This window comes from Tamandua tetradactyla, chromosome 13 (assembly GCF_023851605.1).
Source record: "Tamandua tetradactyla isolate mTamTet1 chromosome 13, mTamTet1.pri, whole genome shotgun sequence".
Lineage (NCBI taxonomy): Eukaryota > Metazoa > Chordata > Mammalia > Pilosa > Myrmecophagidae > Tamandua > Tamandua tetradactyla.
The window spans coordinates 51,322,872-51,349,210 of record NC_135339.1 but is presented as its reverse complement, the minus strand read 5'-3'; the positions used below and the strand labels follow the sequence as shown (position 1 = coordinate 51,349,210).

Here is a 26,339-nt window from a genome sequence, read left to right as displayed (position 1 = left end):
AGGACGGAAAGCAGAGGGAGAAGATGAAGGGCAGAGTCTGGGGGGCATTGATATGGGCAGGAGAGGAAGAAGGAAATGGAGAACAACAGAATCAGAGAGCCCACAGAACCAGGAAAAAAAGAAAAGTTGTATCATAGCAACCGAGGGAAGCATTTAAAGAGAGAGGAAGTGGCCAGTTATGCTAATACAAAGGGACTGCTTCTCAAAATGTGTGTGGTTCTGGAATAGCCCCATCAGAATCACTATGGGGATTATTAAGAATTCAGACTCCGAGGCCCTGGCCACATCCAGGTTGGGATCTCTGACAATGGAGCCAGAACTGGCATTTTAATAGGTGCTCAGGGATTCTGATGCTTACTCTCGGGGGTGATTAAGCATATGGGCTGTGGGATCAGAGCTGGGTCCTATCCTGGTTCTTTTATTTGGGCCGTTGGGCAAATTATTTAACATCTCCAAGCCTAGCTATTTTCATCTGTAAAATAATACCTACTTCATAGGGTTGATATAAGGATAATCTTCATAAAAGAATATATATGTATTTATATATATGAGGTCTTAGCACAATGTGTGGGACACAGTTGAAAGTCAATAAATATTAGTGGCTATTATTACATAATAAAGGCCATTGGATTTGGGAAGAAGAAGATTATTTTTAATTTTCCAGATAGTTTCCATAGAGCTTGGGGAATTTCTGGGAATTAAAAGGAAATACATGGATTAAAAAGTAGAAGCGGCAGCAGGTAAATATCACACGTTCAGGAAAATGTGCAACAGGAAGAAAGACATTTGAGTTGGTAGTTAGAGCTGGCAACACTGGTGAGAGAAAGGCTGTTGTTAAAATAGCAGTGATGGGAAGGTAATTGATAGGTGGAATAAGGGAGGTTTCTATGGCAGAGATGTTGAAGCCACTAAGAGGAAACAGGTTAGGAGCAGGAGCTGGGTTCCAGAAGGTCCTATTCAGAAGATATGAGTTAGAGAAGAAGTTAAATGGTTTCTCCTGAGATGAGAGGAAAGAATTAGAGCAGAAGTTCACCAAGTAGGGTCCTCAGTCCAGCAGCACCAGCACCACCCGGAACTTGCAGGAAACGCAAATTTCCAGGCCCCACCCCAGATCTACCACACCAGTAACTCTAGGGATGTGCCCAGCCAGGTGTTTTCACAAGCCCATCAGGTGATTCCCATGCGCCTACTGTTTGAGAACCACTGAATGAGGGAATAACTGGAGGGTAAGGATCGCTTGAGACAAAGCTATGTATGTAACATCCTAAGCAAGGCCATTTACTGTGTTTGAGGGTGGCAGGGAATCATAGGAGGCCCAAGGAGCGAAGATGGAAACCCTGAGCAACTGCTCTAGGAGGGTGTTGAAGGGTTAGCTACAGATACAGGCAAGTATACCTAAGAAAGTAAGAAGTGTATGTATTATGACAAGAATACATCTCAGTCCTGACTAGGAAAATAACCCAGAATATTCAGAAAGCTATATGCACTGAGGTATTTATAATATGGAAGGACTAAACACTTAAATTCCAACATTCAGGGAGAGTTAATAATTTATGGTATCAAGGCATCCACTAATAAGGTTGATTGTGAAGACTATGAGACAATGAGAGAAAATACCTATGATACAATGTTGAATGAAGTAAAAGCTTACAATAGAGTATGTGTAGCATGATTACAAAAGTTCAAAAAATTTTTAAAAAGGGTTCATTAGGAAAAGATTGGGATTTTACAAATAGGTGATTGCTGGAAGCCACTGGGGCCAAGGATATGAATATTGAAGGGTAGTCACAGGAGTGGCCGTTGTTGATATAGTCAGTCACTGAAGGCTTCTGGAAAAGGTGAGCTTTATCCTGGGAGCTGATGGCTGGGGCGGGGGCAGTGGGGGGGCTGCTGTCAGGGACTAGGAGCCAGTTACCTGCAGAGACAATGACCTAGAGGCAGAGCAGATAGGATGAAAGCATTTAGAGCTGTTCAGAACCACATTTTTAAAACCAAAACTTGGGACCCAAGGCCTGCCAGATTTGTAGATGCCAATGGGAACATAGGCCAGCGTATTTGAATCTGGACACTCCTGGGAAATACGAGACCAGGCCAGCCTTGTTGAGCCAAGCCATTCCAGGAGATCATTTAGAGTTAGAAACCTCAGTCCCAGGTTATTTTATAGATAAGGAAAATAACAGCGAGAGATATTTGATAACTTGTCTAAAGTCATGCAGCTTTTAAGCTGCAAAGGCCAAAGCTAAAGCTGTGCTTCCTGGATGAAAGACCTTGCACCCTGGACTAAAGAGTTGAGATTAGATGGGACAGGTAACAGGAACTCATGATAAGTTACTACCTAGGGAAGCCACATGGTGAGGAAGGACAAGGATGTGTGAACTGGACCAGAAGAATCTAAAGGAAGGAGATCTTTAGGGGACCAGCAGCAACCTCTAACATGTGGTGAATTAGGACTGATGGCTGTGAAATCAGAAAGAACCACAGAGAGAAATGGCATTCCACACTCTCACATCACTCCCTCCCCTTTCCCCACCCTTTCCTGCTGTTGGTTCCTGATAATTCACTTCATTTAACTTCAAGGCTTACTTGTAGATACAACCCAGCACAAACTTTTAGCCAGCCTGTAGAACTTTAAGATATTTTCTTGCTAGGTCATACTTCTTACATTCTTCAGGGTCTGAACACTCTCTATTTCCTCGTATTTCCTAGTACACTCATTAGGAAATAAAGCAAATCAGACCCACTAAAAACTGTCAGTGGCCCTGAACTTAAGGCTTTCTACAAATTATGTGGTATTTAAATAAAGAGGCTGAGAAAGCAGAGAGGCTCAAGAGTGTTTTTCCACTTCTCCTGGTACCTCAAGCCCTCAATTTCCTTTGCACCTTGTGAGACACCCACTGGATAGATTCAAGACAAAATGTGAGGCATCTTCTAAGAAATGATCATGATGATGAATATGCAAATATGTGATGATATTGTGAATTACTGATTATATATGTAGAACAGAATGATCAAAAGTTAAGAATGTTTGCGTTTGTTTGTTGTTATATATATTTTTTTAATTTAAAAAAATGTGAGGCATAACACCCAAACTATTTGGACTGCAAAGAAGCTTTGAGACCACCCAGGCCAAGCCCTCGAGATCCAGGGAACACCAGTGGCAGAAGGTGAAAACAAGATCAGAACTCAGAACTCCTGATACCCAGGATGCCCTAAAATGCACCCTGAAACAAAATTCCAAAGCCAAAAAAAAAACCCCTTTTTTCAATTCAAAACTGTACTTGTTATGTATATACTATTTATATAAGTTATATATATAATATATATAACACATACACATATTTTAAAATCAATTAAAGGAGGTTAAAAAAAGGGGGAGAAGTGCATCAGAAATTAAAATAGCACTTAAAAATTGTAATTGATAGCATTTTCTAAGCCAGACTACTGTGAGAAGGGAAATTAAGAATTTTTATGTTCTGTTTTATGTTGGAATACAAAAGAAGTAACTCCCAACGTGGGCCTCTGCTATTAGAAGTAATTGATCTTTATGTGCCTTTCTTTAACATATTAACTGTTACTTCCATCAGAATTGCCTTATGTTATTCCTTGTACTTGTTTCACTGTCCCTTTGGGACCAAAGCCTACTGGAAGGAAAATACTATATCTTATTTATCTTTCCATTCTTCATGGTTCCTCGTATTGTTTTTGGCACACTGTTTTGTACTTCATAAGGTGTTGGCTCAGTGTTCACTCTTCATAAATTTGTGGAATGACAGAGCGTAAAATAACTTACATACAATATTTTTTTACAACTTTTGCCTTCACCACTTAAAGGAGAAAAGCCAAATAGCAAAATGAATATGCCACATCAATTGGATAATTTAACAACCTGTTTGGTTTTGTTTTTGTTTTTTTTTCTCTTTTTAAAGAAAACAGCTTAGGGAGTTATGGGCTAAGATATACAATTCTGAAATCAAAATCATACAGATGAATCTGAACAGTTGAATCAAGCCTTTTGAAACCAATTCAAATTTTGAGCCATAGCAATTTTGTCAGAATCAAATAAAACATCAAATTGCATTCAAGCCAATTTCTCTTTCTATAGTTAAAGAGCTTTTTGAGGGGAAAAAATCATATATAAGGATTGTGTTTATTTACAAGATTATTTGTAAGAAAACTGTCTGCTTGCTTTCCGGTAAAAATGAGGGGAGCAGGGAAGGTTCCTAGACTTTTCTAAAATGCTTCAGCTAAAAAGTTAAATGAGCACTGGGGCTGATAATTGGAAATGAGGAGGAAGATTATGCCAAACACTTGACAACAGCTGCAGCAATTAAGTAAGCACCTGCTTTAGCCTTCATCTGTGTCTCTTCACCCCCTGCCCCTCTTCCAACAAGACAAGGGCTACTTCATTTCAACTGGTTTCTGTTATTTTATTTTTATTTTTTTTAAATAAATATGTCTCATTGCACAAACACAGAGACCTTCTTTTTTGCGTTTCTTTTTTTCTTTCCTTTTCTTTGACTGTCATTAACTCAGGAAAACTGAGTGGCAGGAAAATCCAGACAAGGAAAGGGAAGTAAGGACAGCTGCATTTCTAAAACCCAGGATTTTAGAGAATGTTAGGGGCAGATGTAACCATGGTAGTCAACTCTGGTATGACAGTACTATGTACCCTGCTTATATTAGGCAGCAAATTATACCATCCTGGGGAGACCCTACAGATGAAGATGTAGATTGGATTTCCAGAAGCAAGAGTACTATTGGCTTAGCCTGAATCTTAGCTGTGCAACAAAAGCAAGCTCCTCTGCAGAGATTTAGGCTTGCAAAGAGACACAATCAAATAGTTTTAGAACATTATCAGTTCAGGGCTAGCATGAGCATCAAATGAGATACGAAAGAAGTGACAGCGTTTTGAAAAGTTGAAAGAGGAATACAAATAGGGGGCAGATATTAATATTCAGAATGTTTATCCAAATCCATCTAAAGAAACCAGATCATAAGTGTAGTCATCCCTTGGAAGTAAATTAGCACTTTTCAGAGCCCTGGGCTACCTTTTCCTCTTTCTCCTTTATTCTCTCTACAAAAGCTGGCTAATGATGCTGACACGTCAGAGATGATTGTGGGACTTAAATGAGATTAAATGAGATAATGTATGTGAAGTGCCTTGCTCCATGCCTCACACATAAAAGACACTTAATAAATGTGAATTGCATTTCAAGGGGAAAATCAAGCATATTATCCTGAGAATCCTCTTTACTTGCAGTCCACCAACAGATGCTTCACATTAAAGCACACATTTCCAAGAAAGATAAATTGAAAGGTCACTCTCAACAGTACATCATCAGCAAAGCTGACTGCTTCTCATATGGGAACAATAGACAAGAAACAAAGGCATCCATCCTTCAATTCTTAAGTGTCAGAGTAGCAGTTTCCCTTTTCCAATACCATGATCGTGTTGGAATGATTACCACTGTGTTCTCCTGGGTGAAACTTTTTAAACCTACTTTTGAATTCTCTCTAATACAGCCTGCCATGACAAAGAAGAAATTCTGAGACTAGAGCAAGACCTTCCCACTATAGATGAGACGCTCCTTGAGGACAGGACTCACTCTTCCTTGTTTCCTGCCATGTTCCAGCACTTAGGAGAGTACCTGGCACATAACAAGCATTGGGTAGACATTTATTGAATGAATTAAAGACACCAGAATAGGAGAAAGAAAATAATATATCAGATGAAAGGTACTTTATTTCATCAATTTCACTGGCATTTTTGCTTCATCTACCTTTGGTATAAAATAAGGGCAAATTTGTTTTAGTACTTAAACCATAGTGACTCTGAAGTTTCATCTTGTTGATCAGGGGTATCTGTCTTACTCTTAGTAGGATTCTTGTCCCATGAATAAAAGATCAGGAGTGGATGGTACAAAGTGGTTAATTTATCAATTGTTAGTTAATTGTAACTTTCAGAAGAAGAAACCAGAAAGTCTAGTCTCCGTCCAAGGGCACCTCTTTCTATTTGTTTGTACTAGTGTTAAATTGGTGCAAAAAAATATGAAGTTCAGTTATCTAGAGCAAGACCCTATTCATTTTTGATAGTGCTATAGTCACTAACACAGGCCATCATTGGCAGTCCTGAGAGCTTCTCAAGGAGACAGCTTATCTCTTTCTCTCTGGGACCTTGCCCACCCATAGAACCTATGCACCAAACTGGCCTGAGTGTCCAGTATTATGGCACCCTTGTGATACAGAACTCACAGTTTACATATGCTCACACAGTCGGAGCTGCTTTCTCCAAAAGGCACATCAATGGTTCCTAGGTGGCTGGGGCAGCAGGTCCAGCATTAGCCCTGCACTGTGCCAGAACCCTCCCCTCAACTCCCTTCTTCCCTGGAGAGCTGAGAAACCCTGAAGTTCAGTTGAAGGAGGTAACATTTGAGCAGAAACTCAAGAATGAGAAGGAAAGAGGAGATGGGCATTCTAGGAAAGCAAAGAGTGTGGCCAAAGACCCAGATCCAAAGAGCAGCAAGAAACCCAGGTGCAAATGCAAACTTCCATTTGGGTGGACAAAACTCCATTTGTCCAGGGTTTGGGGGTGGGGTTGGAGATGTCAAAGGCAGGCAGGGCCATTTTTTGGATCTAATATTGGGGGATTGGGTGTTGTACAGAGGGGCCCTGATTTGAAGAATCAGCCATTCTTTCATCAAAATATAACCAAGATACACTGGAAAGGTGTCATTTCTATCACATTTTAGGGGGCCCAGGACACAAGGGATAGAGAACCTTCTAAATTGTTAGGGCAGTGTATTAGTTTCTCAGGGCTGCTGTAACAAATTATCACAAATTGGGAAGCTTAAAATAGTAGAAATTTATTCTCCCTTAGCTGTGGAGGCTAGAAGTCCAAAATCAAGGTGTAGGCAGGGCCGTACTCCCTCTGAAAGATCTGTAAAAGAATCCTTCCTTGCCTCTTCCTAGCTTCTGGTGGTGGTTGGCAATCACTGTGCTCCATAGTGGGTAGCTGCAAAACTCCAGTTGCTGTCTTTGCCGCTACATGGCCTTCTCCCCTTTGGGTCTCTGCTTCTTCTCTTCTTATAAGGACACCAGTTGTACTGGTTTAAGTTGTACTGATTTAATACCCTTTCCAGTATTATGACCTCATTTTAATTTAACTAATAACATCTGCAATGACGCTACCTACAAATAAAGTATTAAGACTTCAATGTGTCTTTTTTTTTTTTTCAGTATTTTAACATGTTTACTTTACAATTAGGTATTATTGTGCTGTCCATTTTTGAGTTTTTGTATCTAGTCCTGTTGGACAGTCTGTATCCCTTCAGCTTCAATTACCCATTGTCTTACCCTGTTTCTAACTCCTGCTGAACTCTGTTACCAATGACATATTTCAAGTTTATTCTCGAATGTCCGTTCACATCAGTGGGACCATACAGTATTTGTCCTTTAGTTTTTGGCTAGACTCACTCAGCATAATGTTCTCTAGGTCCATCCATGTTATTACATGCTTCATAAGTTTATCTTGTCTTAAAGCTGCATAATATTCCATCGTATGTATATACCACAGTTTGTTTAGCCACTCTTCTGTTGATGGAGATTTTGGCTGTTTCCATCTCTTTGCAATTGTAAATAATGCTGCTATAAACATTGGTGTGCAAATGTCCGTTTGTGTCTTTGCCCTTAAGTCCTTTGAGTAGATACCTAGCAATGGTATTGCTGGGTCGTATGGCAATTCTATATTCAGCTTTTTGAGGAACCGCCAGACTGCCTTCCACAGTGGTTGCACCCTTTGACATTCCCACCAACAGTGGATAAGTGTGCCTCTTTCTCCGCATCCTCTCCAGCACTTGTCATTTTCTGTTTTGTTGATAATGGCCATTCTGGTGGGTGTGAGATGATATCTCATTGTGGTTTTGATTTGCATTTCTCTAATGGCCAGGGACATTGAGCATCTCTTCATGTGCCTCTTGGCCATCCGTATTTCTTCTTCTGGTAGGTGTCTGTTTAAGTCTTTTTCCCAATGTGTCTTTTGTGGTGACAATTCAGACCATGCCAGGCAGTACCTTCCAGACTAATCTATTGCACAACATGGACTAATTGGTCCTATGACTGGTGTGGGTAAAAGGTGTCATAGGAGCCCTTGGAAGGGCATTCAAATCAGTCTAGGGTGAGCAGGGAAAGAATAGTGGTCATGAGAGTGGATTCCCCCAAATCCTCTCGAACTTGACCAAATATGTTTATTTGTTGACCTGGCAAAGTGATTGGCCAGGATTGGCTTAGATCAGTGGTCCTCAACCCTGGCCATAAAACTGATCTACCAGGGGAGCGAGAAAAAACAAATTTCCATTTTGTCGCCTGGCACCAGAGTTTCCAGGCCCATCTGGACTGAGGGAACAATGAATGCAAAGGCCTGGAGGCAGGAGAGTCTGGTGAACTTAGGGGGACATTCGTAGTTCTACATGTTTGGAACACAGAGGAGGAGCATGGCTGCATCACCTTGGGCCTTAGGTGACACTCTGGGGCTACCACCATTCTGTGAGACCTGGGAGTGGTGGCGGTTGGTCCTAATCTCCCGTCTCCTAGTCTAAAATGCAGTAGGTGTCCGTATCACAGCAGACATTGCTAAAGAAAATCTCAAAAAAATACCTGAGAAAGCATGCAGGAGTTAAGGATGCAGGCAAGTACATAATAAAGGTGCCATCCTTAGATTGCTTTGTCTTCACCCTGTTCCCTTTTCTGTCTTTCCACTATTATAATATTAAAAACTATAATGTCAACATGTTATCTTGCAAACTGCAGAAAGTCTCCAGGTTTGGAGAATGTGCTCAGGAGGCATGGTAGCTTCTTCTCAAGTTGGCTTTGTCTTGCAGTACCACTTACTTGCTATGTGCTATTAGGCAAGTTACTTCACCTTCATCTGTAAAATGGGGGTAATCGTGAGTTGTTATGGCAGTGACTATGTGTTCACCAAACACTGTTTCCTTTTCCTCCTGTTGTATGCCTAATGGACATTTCCCATCCTCCTTTGCAGTTAGGTGGGGCCATGGGACTGAGTTTTGGACAAGGTAAGTGGCCAGAAGTGATGTATGCCACATCCAGGTGTAGATCATAAGAAACCACCTGGGGAATTCTCTTCATGAGCACTCTCTTCCTCTCCCCTCCTCTTCCAGTGGGACACAGAGGACCCTGCAGAAGATTCGGAGGGCCTTGGGAGGGTGGGTTTCAGGAAGGAACCTGAGACTCCCTCCCTTCCTCCTGCTCATACTGTAACATGAATAAAAAATCAGCCTTTACTGTATTAAGGGATTGTTTGTTACAGCAGTTAGCCTGCCCTAACCAATACAGCAACTGTGAGGGTCAAACAAGATTTATAAGCAGTGTCAAGCACTTATTCAAGGGTCAGTAAGTAGTGGTTATATGTTATGTGATATCTGCCCTGCTTTAGTTACTTAAGACATCTCCCTTTCCATTTTCCAGTGCTATTTCTTCCCTTTGATCCAGGGACCTAGTGTCTTGTCTTTAAACCTAGTCACAATGTTAATGCAGCACTTCTTTCTGGACCTTGCTTTTCAAATAGCATGTCCTTGTGAAAATATGGAGGGAAAAGGGATGGAGGGTTTGTTTCTATTGACATGATAATGGTTCTGAAATGAGTCAGAAACACCAGGCAGTCCAGTTGGCACCGTTTCTCACAGCTCCATTTTTTGCTTTCCCTGCCTTCCCATGTGAAGGCTACTGGGCTGAAAGCTGAAGGGTAATTTAGTTTGAGAGCTGAGACTCTGATGAGCAGCACAATCTGCTCCACAGGAGAAAACATTTCAAAAAACTGTCCCTGCTGTATTTTCACGAAATTTCCCATTTTTAATCAGACACTGGAGAACCAGACGGGTGGAAAATGGAATTTAAGGTAACAAGGAAGCAAAGGCTCATCATACACTAAGGTTGAAATCACTTACCTTGTGACTAGAGGCCACTTACCAGTATGGCTTGAGGAGTTCCAGGGACTCTCCCTATGCCCCCCAAACCCTTTCTCCTTTGTATATCAACAATGCCTGAAAAGCTGTTAACAGTAACCCTTCACAATCAATATGTCACTTTACTGATTGCTCCTAACTTTCAAATTTTCCTGCAAATTAGGAGTTACAGGTATGGACAAAGGCTCCATGAAATCAAATAATCTGCCCAAGATCTCACAGTTGGTAAAGATTGGAACAGAGACTCACCCCACATCTCATGGCTTTAGGGTTCTTTCCACTACACCACAATTGCCTCTGTCATCATGATACCTTTGTTTCGTTGGGTTAAATGCTTTCTAAGTAACTGATCATTCAAATGAAGTTTTACCTGAATTTTAGAATGTAAGTGGAGTTCTTCCAGATGCAATGTGTTTATGGGGAGGCAAAGCTTGAAAAAGAGTGTGAGAAATGCAAGCAGTGGGGACAATCAAATCAATAGACCGAGCCCTCAACCTTGGGGTTCACCCCTATGAAATCTATTCATGCAAAGGATAGGATAGAGCTTACTTAAAATTAGACCTAAGAGTCATCCCCAGAAAACCTCTTTTTTCCTTTTGCTCAGATGTGGCCTCTCTCTCTAAACCGACACAGCAAGTCAACTCACTCCCCACCCCACCCCTACATGGGACATGACTCCCAGGGGTGTAAATCTCCCTGGCAATGTGGGACAGAAATCCCGGGTTGAGCTGGGACCTGACGTCAAGGGATTGAAAAAACCTTCTTGACCAAAAGGGGGAAGAGAGAAATGAGAAAAAATAAAGTATCAGTGGCTGAGAGATTTCAGAGTCGAGAAGTTAAACTTGAGGTTATTCTTAACACATTATATAGATATCCCCTTTTTATTTTATGGTGTATTGGAGAGGCTAGAGAGGGAAGTATCTGAAGCAGTTGAGCTGTGTTCCAGTAGTCTTGTTTTTTAAAGATGATTGTATAATGACATAGCTTTTACAATGTGACTGTGTGATTGTCAAAACCTTGCATCTGATGCTCCTTTCATCTATGGTGTGAATAGATGAGTACCTAATATGGATAAAAGTAAACAAATAATAGGGAGAACAAAGATTAAAATAAATTGAGTAGATTGAAATACTAGTGGTCAATGAGAGGAAGGGGTAAGGGGTCTGGTATGTATGAATTTTTTCTTTTTTCTGTTTTATTTCTTTTTCCTGGAGTGATGCAAATGTTTAAAAAAATGATCATGCTGATGAATACACACTATGTGATGATGTATGGAATGTTTGTATGTTAAGTTTTATCAATTAAAAAAAAAAGAGCGTGAGAGAGTGGAGACCCTGCCCAAGAGCCACAGTTTGAAAACCACTAAGTTATAGTATCATTCCTATTTAAATGTGAATTGTCTTTGTAGTCATTCATATCTTGTATTTTATGAGAACATTTCTCACTATCTGAGAAGAGGAATAGAATAACAGACACAGACTAAAGGGACTTGTCAGCGTAGGGCAAGTGGGAGAAAGGAGGAGAAAAGGATTAAAATGAAGACCAACGTTACATTTTGCCTGTTTGCTCTAAATGCAGAGGGAATCAAATTCTTCTGTAGCTAATAGATTATTGTACTTAAACATTAGTCCTTTAAAGCTGTTAATGTAGAAACTGAGACAATCTGGAAATAAAAAGAAGCAAATCCCAAACTAAGAAGACCTTATCTCTTTAGAATGTGATCATTATATTCTAGAAATATTAGAATCCCTTATGCTTGTCAAAGTATATTTTTCAAAAAGTCAAAAACATGGCTTTCATATAAATATAGAATAAAAGTATGAAAAATTTATTCAATTCATTAGTGAGGGATGGTGGACCTGGTTCCAAGGAGATTTAGAGGAACTGGAATTGCATTGCATTGGAGAAAGGCTGATGAAATAAAATGGCTAGATTCTACAGGAAATAGAACCTTAACTTTTCACATTGTTTTCTATCATTCAGAAATTATTTTTATCCTACTGGACACAAGTCTACAAGTTTGGAAGTTACTTCAGAATCTGGGCCTTTGATCAATACTATATAGAAAGTCAAGCAAAAGTCCATTCCTTGGCCTTGATAATTAATTAGTCCTTGGGTGGGCCTGTAAATAATACTCCATCACGGCACCATAAGAACATACCACCTTCCTTTTGCCTTCTTTCCAAGTTTTGAATCCCAATGGCTCAAGCTGGGCTCATATAGATTAAAAATACCTGAATTCAAATTCTGAGTTGCCATTGAAGGTGTATGTTCAAACAGCAAAGCAAGAGAAAGAAGGAGAATTTTTTTTTATTAATTAAAAAAAATTAACTAACACAACATTTAGAAATCATTCCATTCTACATATACAATCAGTAATTCTTAATATCATCACATGGATGCATATTCATCATTTCTTAGTACATTTGCATCGATTTAGAAAAAGATAGAAAGACAACAGAAAAAGAAATAAAACGATAATAGAGAGAAAAAAATAAAAATAAATTTAAAAAATCAAAAAATAAAAAAAACTATACCTCAGATGCAGCTTCATTCAGTGTTTTAACATAATTACATTACAATTAAGTAGTATTGTACTGTCCATTTCTGAGTTCTTGTATCCAGTCTTGTTGCACGGTCTGTATCCCTTCAGCTCCAATTACCCATTATCTTACCCTATTTCTATCTCCTGATGGTCTCTGTTACCAATGACATATTCCAAGTTTATTCTCTAATGTCGGTTCACATCAGTGGGACCATACAGTATTTGTCCTTTAGTTTTTGGCTAGTCTCACTCAGCATAATGTTCTCTAGGTCCATCCATGTTATTACATGCTTCATAAGTTTATTCTGTCTTAAAGCTGCATAATATTCCATCGTATGTATATACCACAGTTTGTTTAGCCACTCGTCTGTTGATGGACATTTTGGCTGTTTCCATCTCTTTGCAATTGTAAATAATGCTGCTATAAACATTGGTGTGCAAATGTCCGTTTGTGTCTTTGCCCTTAAGTCCTCTGAGTAGATACCTAGCAATGGTATTGCTGGGTCGTATGGCAATTCTATATTCAGCTTTTTGAGGAACCGCCAAACTGCCTTTCACAGTGGTTGCACCATTTGACATTCCCACCAACTGTGAATAAGTGTGCCTCTTTCTCCACATCCTCTCCAGCACTTGTCATTTTCTGTTTTGTTGATGATGGCCATTCTGGTGGGTGTGAGATGATATCTCATTGTGGTTTTGATTTGCATTTCTCTAACGGCCAGGGACATTGAGCATCTCTTCATGTGCCTTTTGGCCATTTGTATTTCCTCTTCTGGTAGGTGTCTGTTCAAGTCTTTTTCCCATTTTGTAATTGGATTGGCTGTCTTTTTGTTGTTGAGTTGAACAATCTCTTTATAAATTCTGGATACTAGACCTTTATCTGATATGTCGTTTCCAAATATTGTCTCCCATTGTGTAGGCTGTCTTTCTACTTTCTTGATGAAGTTCTTTGATGCACAAAAGTGTTTAATTTTGAGGCGCTCCCATTTATTTCTTTCTTTCTTCAGTGCTCTTGCTTTAGGTTTAAGGTCCATAAAACCGCCTCCAATTGTAAGATTCATAAGATATCTCCCTACATTTTCCTCTAACTGTTTTATGGTCTTAGACCTAATGTTTAGATCTTTGATCCATTTTGAGTTAACTTTTGTATAGGGTGTGAGAGATGGGTCTTCTTTCATTCTTTTGCATATGGATATCCAGTTCTCTAGGCACCATTTATTGAAGAGACTGCTCTGTCCCAGGTGAGTTGGCTTGACTGCCTTATCAAAGATCGGTCTATATCTGAGCACTCTATTCGATTCCATTGGTTGATATATCTAGAGAAAGAAGGAGAATTTAACATTTATTCAGGAGTTTCTCTGTGCTAAGAGCTTTCAAGCACCCAACCTTACTGGATGCTCACTGTACAACCGAAGAGAGACTAGTATTTACAGATGTGATCTGGAAGGTTAAATAACTGCCCAAGGTCACTCGGGTAGTGAATGGCAAGGGTGGATGGAGTCTGATTCTGGGAAGACCAGCTCATAGGAAGTTGGGAGCTAAAGTTGGGGCCATTTGTGGAGGGCCTTGGGAAAGTTTCACAACCTCTATAACTTCCTTGTATTTACTGTTTGTTGGAATCCTCTGACCCTTAAAATGAAAAGGCCCTGTAGGTTTATCTTCTGGGGCAATATCATCTGGAGTAGCCATGGAGTTTGAGTCCCAGGTCACAGCAGTATTGTGAGGATCTCAGGAACCATAGATAATAGGGAAAACCAGCCACCAAGCTGCAAGTTGAAAAGGATGGATGCAGCTGGTCTTCAACTGGGGATTGGTGGGAGAAAAGCCTGGATGGGTCCTAGTAAATTGGGAGAGACTAAGACTCTTCATTCCCTCATTCCCTTCCTCAGGCCTCCCTTACCGTCTTACTCAGTTAATATTTGTTGAGCCCCTCCTGTGCCCAGTATTCTCAGGTGCTAGAGGATTTATAACTCCTGCCAAAGATTCCCTTTCTGGAAACAATGGTGCCCTTTCCCCCAAAGTTGCCCCTACTAAGAAATGATCAATTTATTTCCTCATTTTCCAAGTTAAAATCCTAGCTCTACCATTGGCTAGGTTTATGACTTACTTATTTAATCCTTCTAGCCTCAGTTTCCTTATCTGAAAACCGGGCATATCAATGATTCCTATCTCATAGATTTGTTGGAAGAACTAAATGTCACAATGCAATATACACATAAAGATTCTTTGCGCAATGCTCAATACCGAAGCAAGGCCCAGTGAGACATGAAAACTTTCCCTTTGTGTATTTTTTTCCTTATTTGTCTTTTCCCCCATTGTTCCCTACTTTTCCCTAGAAACTATTTCTCTTGGTCATCTTTGTGAGGATTCAGAGGCAAAGGAGGGAGGAGGTTTCCCCAATGTCCTTGGGAGAGGATAGGTGCAACGGACCACTCTCCATGCCTGCAGCCAGCTGACTCTGCAGAGAAACTGAGGTACCTGAGGAGGCTGTCAGATTGGACCAACACAGAGTGAAAGCCTTTTGGGTTTAGTTAAAATTTCCTGAGACCTTGGTCAGGGTTCTGTGTTTCTGTGGCTGCTCTCCAGGTTGAATGTCTCTTAATGCAGCAGTTTCACTGAGCCTTTTTATCCCTTGTTCAGTGGCCAGTCTCCTCTTGGGCCACTGAACAAGGGATAAAAAAGCTCAGTGAAGCTGAGTGGCCTTGCATAAGGGCAGGGACTCCATGGGTCTTGCTCACTACCCAATGCCTGGTGCCCAGCAAAGTGCCACACATGGAAAATGCACTTAATAAATATTTGTTGAATAAATGAACTGAGACGACAGTGCTAAGTAAGAAATAAGATTCATTTTGTTCATAGTAAATGAACAAACGAATGAAAACCAGCATTTACTTAGTTGTCCTAATTTGAGCAACGTAGATACAGTGCGTAATTTCATGTTTCTGAAGTATGGGATGACATTTGGAGACAGACAAAGCCAGTTTGAAGTCAAACTGTATGGTCTTGGGTAAGTCATTTAACGCCTCTAAACTATCATTTCCTCATCCGTGCAGTGGGAATCCGAGTTTCTTGCTTGCGGGCAGGTGAGGTGACTAACTGAGATAACACATGGGAAGTGGCTAGTTCCTCCACCTTCCCTGCTCCACTGCGGGAGCAGTAAGGGTGGTGACAAATGTGGGCCAGCAGTGGGGCTGATGAGAGAGGCCTGGGCATTAACTTTCGCTAATGCCCATCTCTCTCCTGGACCCAGAGGACACGGAGCCTAAGGTCATGCCTACAGCTGTCATTCCCTTGAAATTTCTCCGGTCAAATTCCAAGTTTCTTGGGTCATCATTCCTACTGAAATTAATGGGTATAATACAGGCCACAAGTCATGGACAACAATGGAAATCTCTTAGTGCTTCCAAAATGAGGGTATACAGCCAAACAAAACAAAACTGAACCCTTTGAAAGGGATGAGGCAAAAGCAAAAAGCCTGAAATCCAATCACAAAATTCAAGCTTCCAAAGCATGAGCAGTCTAGTTGCATGTTTTTCCTTTTAAGTCCGGAATCTTAAACAAAGTGATTATTGGTCTTGAAAGAATGAAGGAGTGTCTCTTTAAAAAAAAAAAAAAAAAAACTGCTAAGAACCATCTTGGGAGTAATTTGGACATAAAGTAAAATAAGGCTAAAGAAGAATGACCATATTTTCTACTTTGTATTCCAATATCCAAGTCCCATTTTAGGCAGCAACTCTCAGAACCACTGCTTTTCTTTAGTATCAACCCAAAATATATTTTCTGCCTAAATTATTTTCACCTTGTTTGTGACATAGAATCATCTTATTTTATCCTCTAACAACCTTTTTTTCCCACTATTAAAGTATAGCTTATGGGAAGAATGGCTTACAATGGCCTTGCCTGCATCTTTGGTGCTTGGTGCCCATAAAATTCATTTGAATTTGAAATATATTGTCAGAAAAAAAGCCAAGTCATTAAAATACTCTATCACAAAGGCTCCAGTATCATTTATTTTAATAAGCTTTTGGTTTAAATTTTGATATATGCATTTTGGTTAGCTGCAAAACATGTATTTATTTTACACAAAATGAGAAAAACAAACTTTCCAAGTGTCTATTTTTACAAGAAAGTTTTCTTTTCGAAGAATAGAGATGATGAAGTTATAGAATATTAGTGCTGGAAAGATGGAGAAACTGAGGTCTATGCAAATGGAGAGCCTCATCCGAGGCCATGTAGTCTTGCCATAATTCTTGCCAGAGAATATCTAAATCGGTTTACTTTGGGTTCTGTATGAAGAGATTTCAGCTTCCCTGAGTTAATGAATTATTGATTAATATTCAGAAAAATGCACAATGAGGTTTGCTCTGTTCCCCACTATGAGAACCCTTTTTAGTCCTTCTCAGCGGGGATGCTAAGAGCATTTTGGGCAGGACAATTCTTCACTGTGTATGAGGTCCCAGGAGATTGGTGCTGCCCTTCCTTGCTACCCAATGGCACCTAATCAGGAATTCTCAGACTAAAACGATGATGATAAATCCTTGCCCCTCTCCCTACCTTCTCCTCTCCATAAACTTCTGTAATATTATTTTCACTGGATAATCATTCCTTCCTTCTTTTCAGAGGTTCTTGAACATCCAGGAATAACCACAAGGCGTATGGAGTAACATGAAGAAGAAGCACCTCGGTCCAATGTTTTCAGAACCACTGAGGCCATCCAAGTAATGTGCAGGTAGCCATCCTGCTCAACACTTTCCTTGTTTTTCCAACAACCATTCCCAATAAGATTTCTGGCAGGGCAGTTTACATGAATAGGAACCTTAGAGATCGCCCCACTATCAGCTTTCCTTGAAAACAAGAGCCTAGAGGTTAAGAGCCATGCCCAAAGTCAAACAACTCATCCATAGCAGAACCAGACCAAGACCCATTCTCCTCCTTCCATATCCCAGAGACAACCTTCCTTTACTCCACAACTTTTCCAAAAGCCAATCCCAGTTATATACACAGACTAGGGCCCAATACTCAGCACCTCCTAGAAGTTCTGTACTCATGCATTTACTGCCTGCTATTATGTGAATGAGGCAAGATCATCTTTGCTCCAGAAGATCACTCCGATGCATGCAGACAGTGCTATGGAGTGATTAAGAGTGTGTGCTCTCCTCAATCTTGAGGCTTGCCCTTATGAAACTTATTTCTGTAATGGTAAAGCTAAGCCTACTTATAATTATGTCTAAGTGTCATCCCCAGAGAACCTCTTTGTTGCTCAGATGTGACCTCTCTCTCTAAGCCAAACTCTGCAAATAAACTCACTACCCTCCCACGTTAATGAGACATGACTCTTAGGGTGAGCCTGACATGGCATCATGGAATTGACAATGCCATCTTGACCAAAGGGGGGGAAACAAGCAAATGAAATAAAATAAAGTTGCAGTGGCTAAGAGATTTCAAATACAGTTGAGGGGTCATTCTGAAGGTTACTTTTATGCAAGCTTCAGCCAGATATTACAAATTGCCACAGTATACCAAGCCCCAACCAACAGTATTACTGAAAACCCTAAAGAATATCCTGGGCTCTATCTAAGACTCTCTAAAAGTTTTTCTTAGTAAGTTTATTCTTTCAGAAATTTAAGGCCTCCAGGTTGCTCCTATGCCAGCTATGCCCTGAAACCCAGAAGTACCAGACTCTCCAAGAACATCAGCTGGTTTCATTCCTCTACTCCGTAACATCAACACCACTTTTCAGCATGAAGTAGTTAGAATGCTCATTCCCAATATCCCTGAAGATTGAGAGAACCATCAAATGAGAAGAAAGAGTTACGATTTAACAAATGATTTAACATATGATTATGACTGCTGACTCATTATATAGATATTTCTTTTTAGTTTCTAGTTAACATTCTATAACTTCATCGTTTCTATTCTTCAAAAAGAAAACTGTCTTGTAAAAACACTCAGAAAGACTGTTTTTCTCATTTTGTGTATGGTAGATATATGTTTAGCAGCTAGCAAAAATGCATATTTCAAAATTTAAACCAAAGGTTTATAAAAGTAAATGAACCTGGAGTACTTATGATAAGTTTCTAGTGTATTGGAATAGCCAGAAGGAAATACCTGATATTATTGAACTGTAATCCAGTAGCCTTGCTCTTTGATAAGGATTGTATAACCATATAGCTTTTATTATGTGACCATGTGATTGAAAAAACTTCATGACTGATGCCTTCTTTATCTAGTGTATGGGTAGATGAGTAATAAAATAAAGACATGCATGAAATAATGATTATAATAACAATAATAATAAGGGGGAGAAAATCCCCTGTGTAACTATGGACAATAGTTAATAGTACTACTTTAATAATCTTTAATCATTTGTAACAAATGTAATTACCTTAAAAAAATAGAATTACAAGAAAAGTAAAAAAAAAAAAAGGATTACAAGAAAAGTGTTATCAACGATTGCAACAAATTTTCCTCACCAATTCAAGTGTTGGCGGTGGCGAGGTAATATGGGATCCTGTATTTTATGCATGATTTTTCTGTAAACCCAAACCATATCTAATAAAAATTTTTTTTAAAAGAGTGTGTGTGTTCTGAGTCAGAATTTCTGAGTTTTATGTTAGATTGACCTCTTACCTTGGGCAAGCTGCTAATCTTTCCATGCCTCGTTTTCCTCATTTATTAATTGTGGGTCAATAATGGTTCCTATGTTATGAGGTTTAAATTAGATGATGAGCCTAAAGCATCTGTAATAGGGCCTGGCACATACTAAGCATACAACAAACGTTAGCTGTAGTCATTGTCACTGTCATCATCGCCGTCATCGTCATCATCATGCATCACATCTGTTTTCCTCTCCTGGAATTGAACCAGGAAAGAAGGCAGGACTAGTTTAATTTCTCCCACCAGCATGAACCAGAAGGGGATCTTCCTTTCAGAACATGAGCACTGGCCTCCAATCCATGCTTAATTCAGCTTCTACTCAGCTTTGAAGATAGAGCAGGAAATGTTATCAACCAAGCCTTCTGAACTCTGGTAATAAAAATTAAACAAAACAATGATTTTTTTTTTAAGAGTAAAGAAAAATACCAATCTTCTCTAACTCTTCTCTTTTTTCAAGGCCATTTAAACATTCCCTCCATTGTTCAATCAAGGGAATAAATAGATAAATTGTGGATCCTGTTTCCAAGAAGCCAGTTTTAAACAGTAGAACATAATGCTTTAATCCCATTCACCTGGGTCTCTTTTTGTGCTGGGCTTAGACTTTTTGTAAAATAAACAGGCCCAGGGCTGCAATCCTGTCTGGATTCACTGGCCCTTCTACTCCCTTCCTGAAGAGCACCTGCACTCCTGATGGTGGGGGGAAGGGGGGTTCCCAGGCTTCTACCGCTATTCCTGTTCTCTTAGAGCCTTGTCAGCTGCTTCCTATTGAGGGAAATAAAAAGGGGGAAACAAGCAAAGGCAAGAACTGTTGGGGAAAAGGAGTAGAATTCAGTTGGTAAACATGAGTAGAATGACAGGATAATAACACCTCATATTTGTAGAAAACTGGAATTGAGGCAGTGCTTTCCCAATACAATTTCCACCTGCCCTCGGCACAAGCCTATAAGATTGGCATGACTGCCCTCATTTAGCACGCAAAGAAATTGAGACCCAAAGAGGTTAAGTGATTTGACCCAGGTCCCATAGCCAGTGAGTGGCAATGCCAGGATTTGGACTTGACTCTATTAGATTCCACAATTCTGCAGCTGCCGCCCCCAAAAAGCAGAGAGAAAACAAGAATGGAGAATAATGAGGAGCTGCTTATTATCTTATTATCTTGGTATTAATTCATTTGTGCTCACAGAAGCTCTCTTAAGGCGGAGTCTTTGTCTTAGGTATCTTTGTATTCCCCAACGCCTTGAGTGTGTTAGAGCATTCCTAAGTACCTGTTGAGCTAATGAATGATGAGTAAGGCACAATGAACAAGGACAGAGGAGTACACAGAAAATAGGGAGGTAAATAGTCCCACACCTCCTGGGAACCCACTGACTCTCCCTCTCTTTTCCCTGAATCTGTCACATACCTTGTCTCTAACTGATGAATGAGCTTTTGCCACACTCTCTACAGGAGATACTGGAGTTTCTGTCCATAAAATTTTAAAAGAAATGGCCACAAGAACTTTCTGTATGGTTTTGGAGAGATACACGTCAAAAGAGCTGTTCCAGTATGGCTTGCATCTGGCCTTGTTTTTTTTTTAAGCAACTTTGCTCAGAAAGTCACTTCTGGGATTGAGAAGCTGGCCTGGGGATGCCTTCGTTTCTAACTACTCCCCATCACAGAGACTGGACCTAAGAATAACTGCCAGCTTCCTTTGTTTTAACAAATAGATGTGATCCACCAGCATTAGCTATAATATGAAATCTATTTTCCTATTGATTTCTAACCTAAAATTGAGTATTTTTATTTATAATCAATGACAGATAGTAACTCTTCTCTGCCACTGCTCTTCAAAACTGAGCTACCACAGCGGTCACTACTCAGATTTTCTGATTATTGGTTCAACCATATGCTTAAAAGCTTGAACTTGGAATCCAGACAAATACAGATTGAGTTCCATTTACTAGCTATACGACTCCAAGCCAATCATTTAACTTTGTTCTTTCATTTTCCTCATCTGTAAGACAGGGATAATAATAGTACTTACCTTACAAATCTGTCAAGAGGATTATGAGCATTAGTGTAGGAAAATGTTTTGTCCATAAGAAGCCCGACACATACTACTCAAGTACTCAAGACTTAGTACCTTTAATTCATCTGCTCTTGGCTGAGAGAAGTGGGCCTTTGCCATCTGGGTCCGAGGGCCCAGCATTATGAGTGTCTAGTAAAAATTCCTGTCTTAACCACCCCTCTTCCTCAACTGGATAGTGTGTCCCAGCTTGCTTTGTAACTCATGTTTTCCTCTTTGACAAAGGACAAAGGCTCCATGTTCCTATAGCACATTGACCCATTCATTAAACAGGTATTTATTAAATGCTGTCTCATTTTTCCTATTGCTGCATTAACAAATCACCCCAAAACTTAACTGGCCAAAAAAATAGTCATTTTGTTTGCTCACAATTTTTCAATCTGGTCTGAGCTCAGCTGGGAGTTTCTTCTGCTGATCCAGCCAGGGCTGACTCTGCTTTCACCTGGCAGATCAGCTTTGAGTTGGACTCAGCCTGGTGCTGGGATTACTGCGTCTCTCTTCCTCTCTCGATGTAGTAGCAGGGTTTCCATCCCTTCATGTGGCCTCTTCACAGGTAGCCTGACTTCTTATAAGGTGGCTCAGGGCACCTAAAAGTGCAAACACAGAAGTTATTGGGTCTTCTTAAGACTCTGCACAGCATGACTTCTGCCACATTCTATTGGTTAAAACGAGTCTTAGGGCCAGCCCAGACTCCATGGGAGGACACACAAGGCCCTGAATACTGGGAGGTGTTGTTTATTGGCTGCCACCAATGCCACAAACTATCATGAGCACATCATATATGCCCAGAGTTTAGGCAGGCACGTTAGTGAACATATCCAACAAGGTTCCTGCCTCCTTGGAGCCTGCATGTTAGGGCAGTAGTTCTCAAATGTCAGTATGCCCACAATTATTCGGAAGCCATGTTAAAACACCAATTGCTGGGCCCCACCCCAGAGTTTCTGTTTCAGTAGGTCTGGAGTGGGGCCCAAGGATTTGTATTTCTAACAAGTTCCCAGATGCCGCTGATGCTGCTGGTCTGGGAACACACTTGGAGAACCCCTGTTCTAGATAAAGCTTTTTATCACAATATGCTTCAGGACCAGAATATATCCTCGGGGACTCTGGTCTGGTGTGAAGCCCAGTTACTGCATTTTTAAAAACATTTCCCAAGTGATCCTAACGCTCAGCCAGGGTCAAGAATCGCCACTTCAGAGTCTGTTTTGTCTCCCTCTCTTTTTCCTCAAAAGCTTCCTTGATCGGAGACAAGATGGTGGCTTCACGGTGAACATCTGTGGAGGCTTGAAAATACGTGTGCCTAGAAGCAGATTTTTAAAGCAGTTTCTCTTCAAAACATCTTTTTATACCACCCAATATATACCTTGATTCACCATGGCAGTAAAATGGGTGATATCAAGTAGGACTATCTTGAAACATTTACTTCCAATCCAAAATGGAGCTTTATTTCTTGTGTGTCATGAATCTACATACTCTTCTCTTACAGATGACTATAATTGCAAAGTAGAACTTGCTTTGACATCCAATGGCAGGACGATAGTATGCTACCACCCTTCTGTGGATATTCCATATGAACACACAAAACCTATCCCTCAACCAGTTCCTGTGCCTAATAATGAAGAAACACATGACCAAGTGCTGAAAACCAGATTAGAAGAACAAGAAGAAAATCTTAAGCAAGGACCCATGATAGAACAGCTTAGCAAAATGTTCTTTACCACTAAGGACCATTGGTATCCTCATGGACAGTATCACAGACGTGGTAGGAAACGGAATCCCCCAAAAGAGAGATGATTTCCAAGTTCTCTTTAGGACTCAGAGAAATGTTATCTTTTGCCTTATTTGCCATTTGAGAAAATATGATCTGGTGTATTTACTAATATGTTCTATAGTAAAATAGTAATAAAATATCTTTTCATATAAAAAAAAAGCTTCCTTGATCTATTCACGACAGGATTCACATTTACGACGCCACCTGATATAATTAATCCTTTAAAGCAAAGGGTTCTCATATTCTGCTGCACATTGGAATATCATAGGGGATCTTTTAAAGGTCTCAAAGCCCACGTCACATCCTAGACCAAGTAAATAAGAATCTCTAGGGGCGTGGCCCAGGGATTAGCTCTTTTTAAAAACTCCCCAGGTGGTTCCAAAGTGCAGCCAAGTTTAAGAATTGGTGCTTTTAAACCCCCTTATCGATACATTTGCAAGTTATCAATAATTTACATTTTCAGAGTACACATTTTAAGTTAAAAAAAAGTCGTTGCCCTGTAATCTCCAATGTCCTCCTTTGAACACTGGAAAATTCTGGGAATATTTTAACCTAGAATCTTACCCGTCCCCACTCTCCATCCTCACTTACATATGCATTCGCGCCTCAATTTCATGATAATCCTTTAGGATTGGTCAGATTCTGCCACATTTTCCATTAAAATTTTTTAAACCAAGGGAATGAGTAGCTTTTGGTGAGGAAGGGGTTAAGATGATAGCCAGCCCAGTTGCATGCTGGGGATTGTAGTTCAATAGCTGCCCCACCCGCGGGGAGCTCTTTGCTTCTAGGTAGCAAGCAGTACTGCACGTTCCACAGTGCCCTTTGGAGAGGCAGTGTCCAGTAGTGGCTAACACATCAGACCACCTGGGTTAGACCCCAGCATCCCCTCTTGTTAGCTGCAGGATTCTGGGCAAGCTACTTAACATCCTCTACCCCAGTTTCCTTTTCTATGCAAATAGAAGAAATGATATTATCTACCCGGTGGGATTGCTATATGTATTAAATGAGTTAGTATACCTAAAGGGCTTAGGGCAGCAGCTGGCACATAGTAAGTATTCTGTAAGTGTCAGCTTTTATTATTATTGTCTTCTCAAATCCCCTCATGGCCAAAGCTCTAATCTCTCAAACCGTAAGAGTTTGAAATCCTGACGCCACACTCGTGACACCAGAGTTTAACTGCTCTTTGAGAAATTATCCGTATCTGTTTGTCAGCATCATCCTCCAGTCATTTCTCTTTAAAATCATGGGTTTGGGGTGCTGGGCTGGGGCAAAGGGAAACTGATATTAGCTAACAGGTCCTGGTATGCCTCCAATTGTGAACGTCTCTTGGTTTTGCCTGTCCAATGTCCATCCACTCCGCTTCCAGTAGCAGCTTCAAAGTTTTCTTTGGGGAACAGCCCTTCCCCATCACATGCACTCTGGGTGGAATCACCAGTCAAGTTGTCCTACCTTCCCTGGTAAAAGGGTAGGTGCCTGACCCAAGCTCAGCCCGTCATATTCTCTGCCTTTGGGGAGGGACATGGGCACAAAAACTGGTTGAAACAGATTCACCTGAGGACATTGTCCATGAGCTCCTGCTGCCTAGATCCTCAAACTCCCACAGGTTCCTCAGTTTCTGAGGCCTGTTTGATCAGTCCTTCCTTAGATTCTTCGAGTCACTCTATCACCATGGTAAAAAATCGTTTTATACTGCAGCGTGCTGAAAATAGATGGTACTATTTTAAAATTTTACCTTATGTGTGAGACTAAAGCAAAAAATGTTTATTTGGTACAAAATTTATATTTTGACTAGTGCATTTCCTAATATAACTCATGTAGACAGCTTAATTGAGCACCAGAAGTACATGGAACCTTGAGTAGGACGTGAGATTTTGTTGGTTTGTTCAGAGTGATGCCCCAATAAATCCCAGAGTGATTTGAACAGTGTAAAAAAAAAAAACAGGCCCCTTTGGGGAATGGTGTGAAAGGGGGAAAATTCAACTTCCCCAAGTTGAATTCTTGATATTCTCACAAGCAGTAGCAGTGCGGACAATCAAAGCTATAGGCTGAGCCCCCAATCTTGGGGTTTGGTCATGTGAAACTTAACCCCACAAAGGATAGGTCAAGCTTACTTAAAATTATGCCTAAGAGTCACCCCCAAGAGAACCTCTTTTGTTGCTCAGATGTGGCCTCTCTCTCCAGCCAACACAACAACCAAACTCACCACCCTCCCCCTGTCTATATGGGACATGACTCCCAGAAGTGTGACCTTCCTGGCAACATGGGACAGAAATCCTGGAATGAGCTGAGACTCAGCATCAAGGGATTGAGAAAAACACTAGAATGAGCTGAGACTCAGCATCAAGGGATTGAGAAAATCTTCTCAACCAAAAGGCGGAAAAGTGAAATGAGACAAATTAAGTGTCAATGGCTGAGAGATTCCAAACAGAGTCGAGAGGTTATCCTGGAGGTTATTCTGATGCATTAAATAGATACCACCTTGTTAGTCAAGATGTAATGGAGAGGCTGGAGAGAATTGCCTGAAAAAGTAGAGCTGTGTTCCAGTAGCCATGTTTCTTGAAGATGATGGTATAATGATATAGCTTTCATAATGTGACTGTGTGATTGTGAAAACCTTGTGTCTGATGCTCCTTTTATCTACTTTGTCAACAGACGAGTAAAACATATGGAATAAGGATGAATAATAGGGGGAACAAATGTTAAAATAAATTTAGAGTGAAATGCTGGTGATCGGTGAGGGGGAGGGGTGGGGGGTATGGTATGTGTGAATTTTTTTTCTGTTTTCGTTTTATTTTCTTTTCTGAATAGACGCAAACGTTCCAAGAAATGATGATGATGATGAATATGCAACTATGGGATGATATTGTGAATTACTGATTATATATGTAGAACGGAATGATAAAAAATTACGAATGTTTGCATTTGTTTGGTGTTTTTTGGTACTTAAAAAAATTAATAAAAAAGAAAAAAAGACTATTCTATAAAGTTATCATTGTAAAGGTGGTTCCTCTTTATTTCATGCCACCTACACTGTAATTTTACATTTGCTTGTATGATTGTTTTGATTATTATCTACCCTAACAGAGGGTAGCCAACACAGGGGAGGGAGGAATTTTGTTCATGAGCATATCCTCAATTCCTAGCAATGTGCTTAATAAACACTTGTAGAATTGAAAAAAACAAATTGTTTTATGCTGAGGTTGGCAGTCTGTGTCTGTCATAGCTACCAAAGAGTCCTAAATAACACATTACTAAGTAAACTTTACAATCTGGTCCTTGGCTCATTGTCCCACACACCCCACTCTTAATGTTGATAGCGCTAGC

At 40.2% G+C, this 26,339-nt stretch overlaps 1 pseudogene; it reads left to right on the top strand.

Moving 5' to 3' along the window:
* The first annotated feature begins 22,618 nt into the window (after positions 1-22,618).
* LOC143653140 (large ribosomal subunit protein mL42 pseudogene) lies at positions 22,619-23,038 on the top strand (annotated as a pseudogene).
* The last annotated feature ends 3,301 nt before the right edge of the window (positions 23,039-26,339 follow it).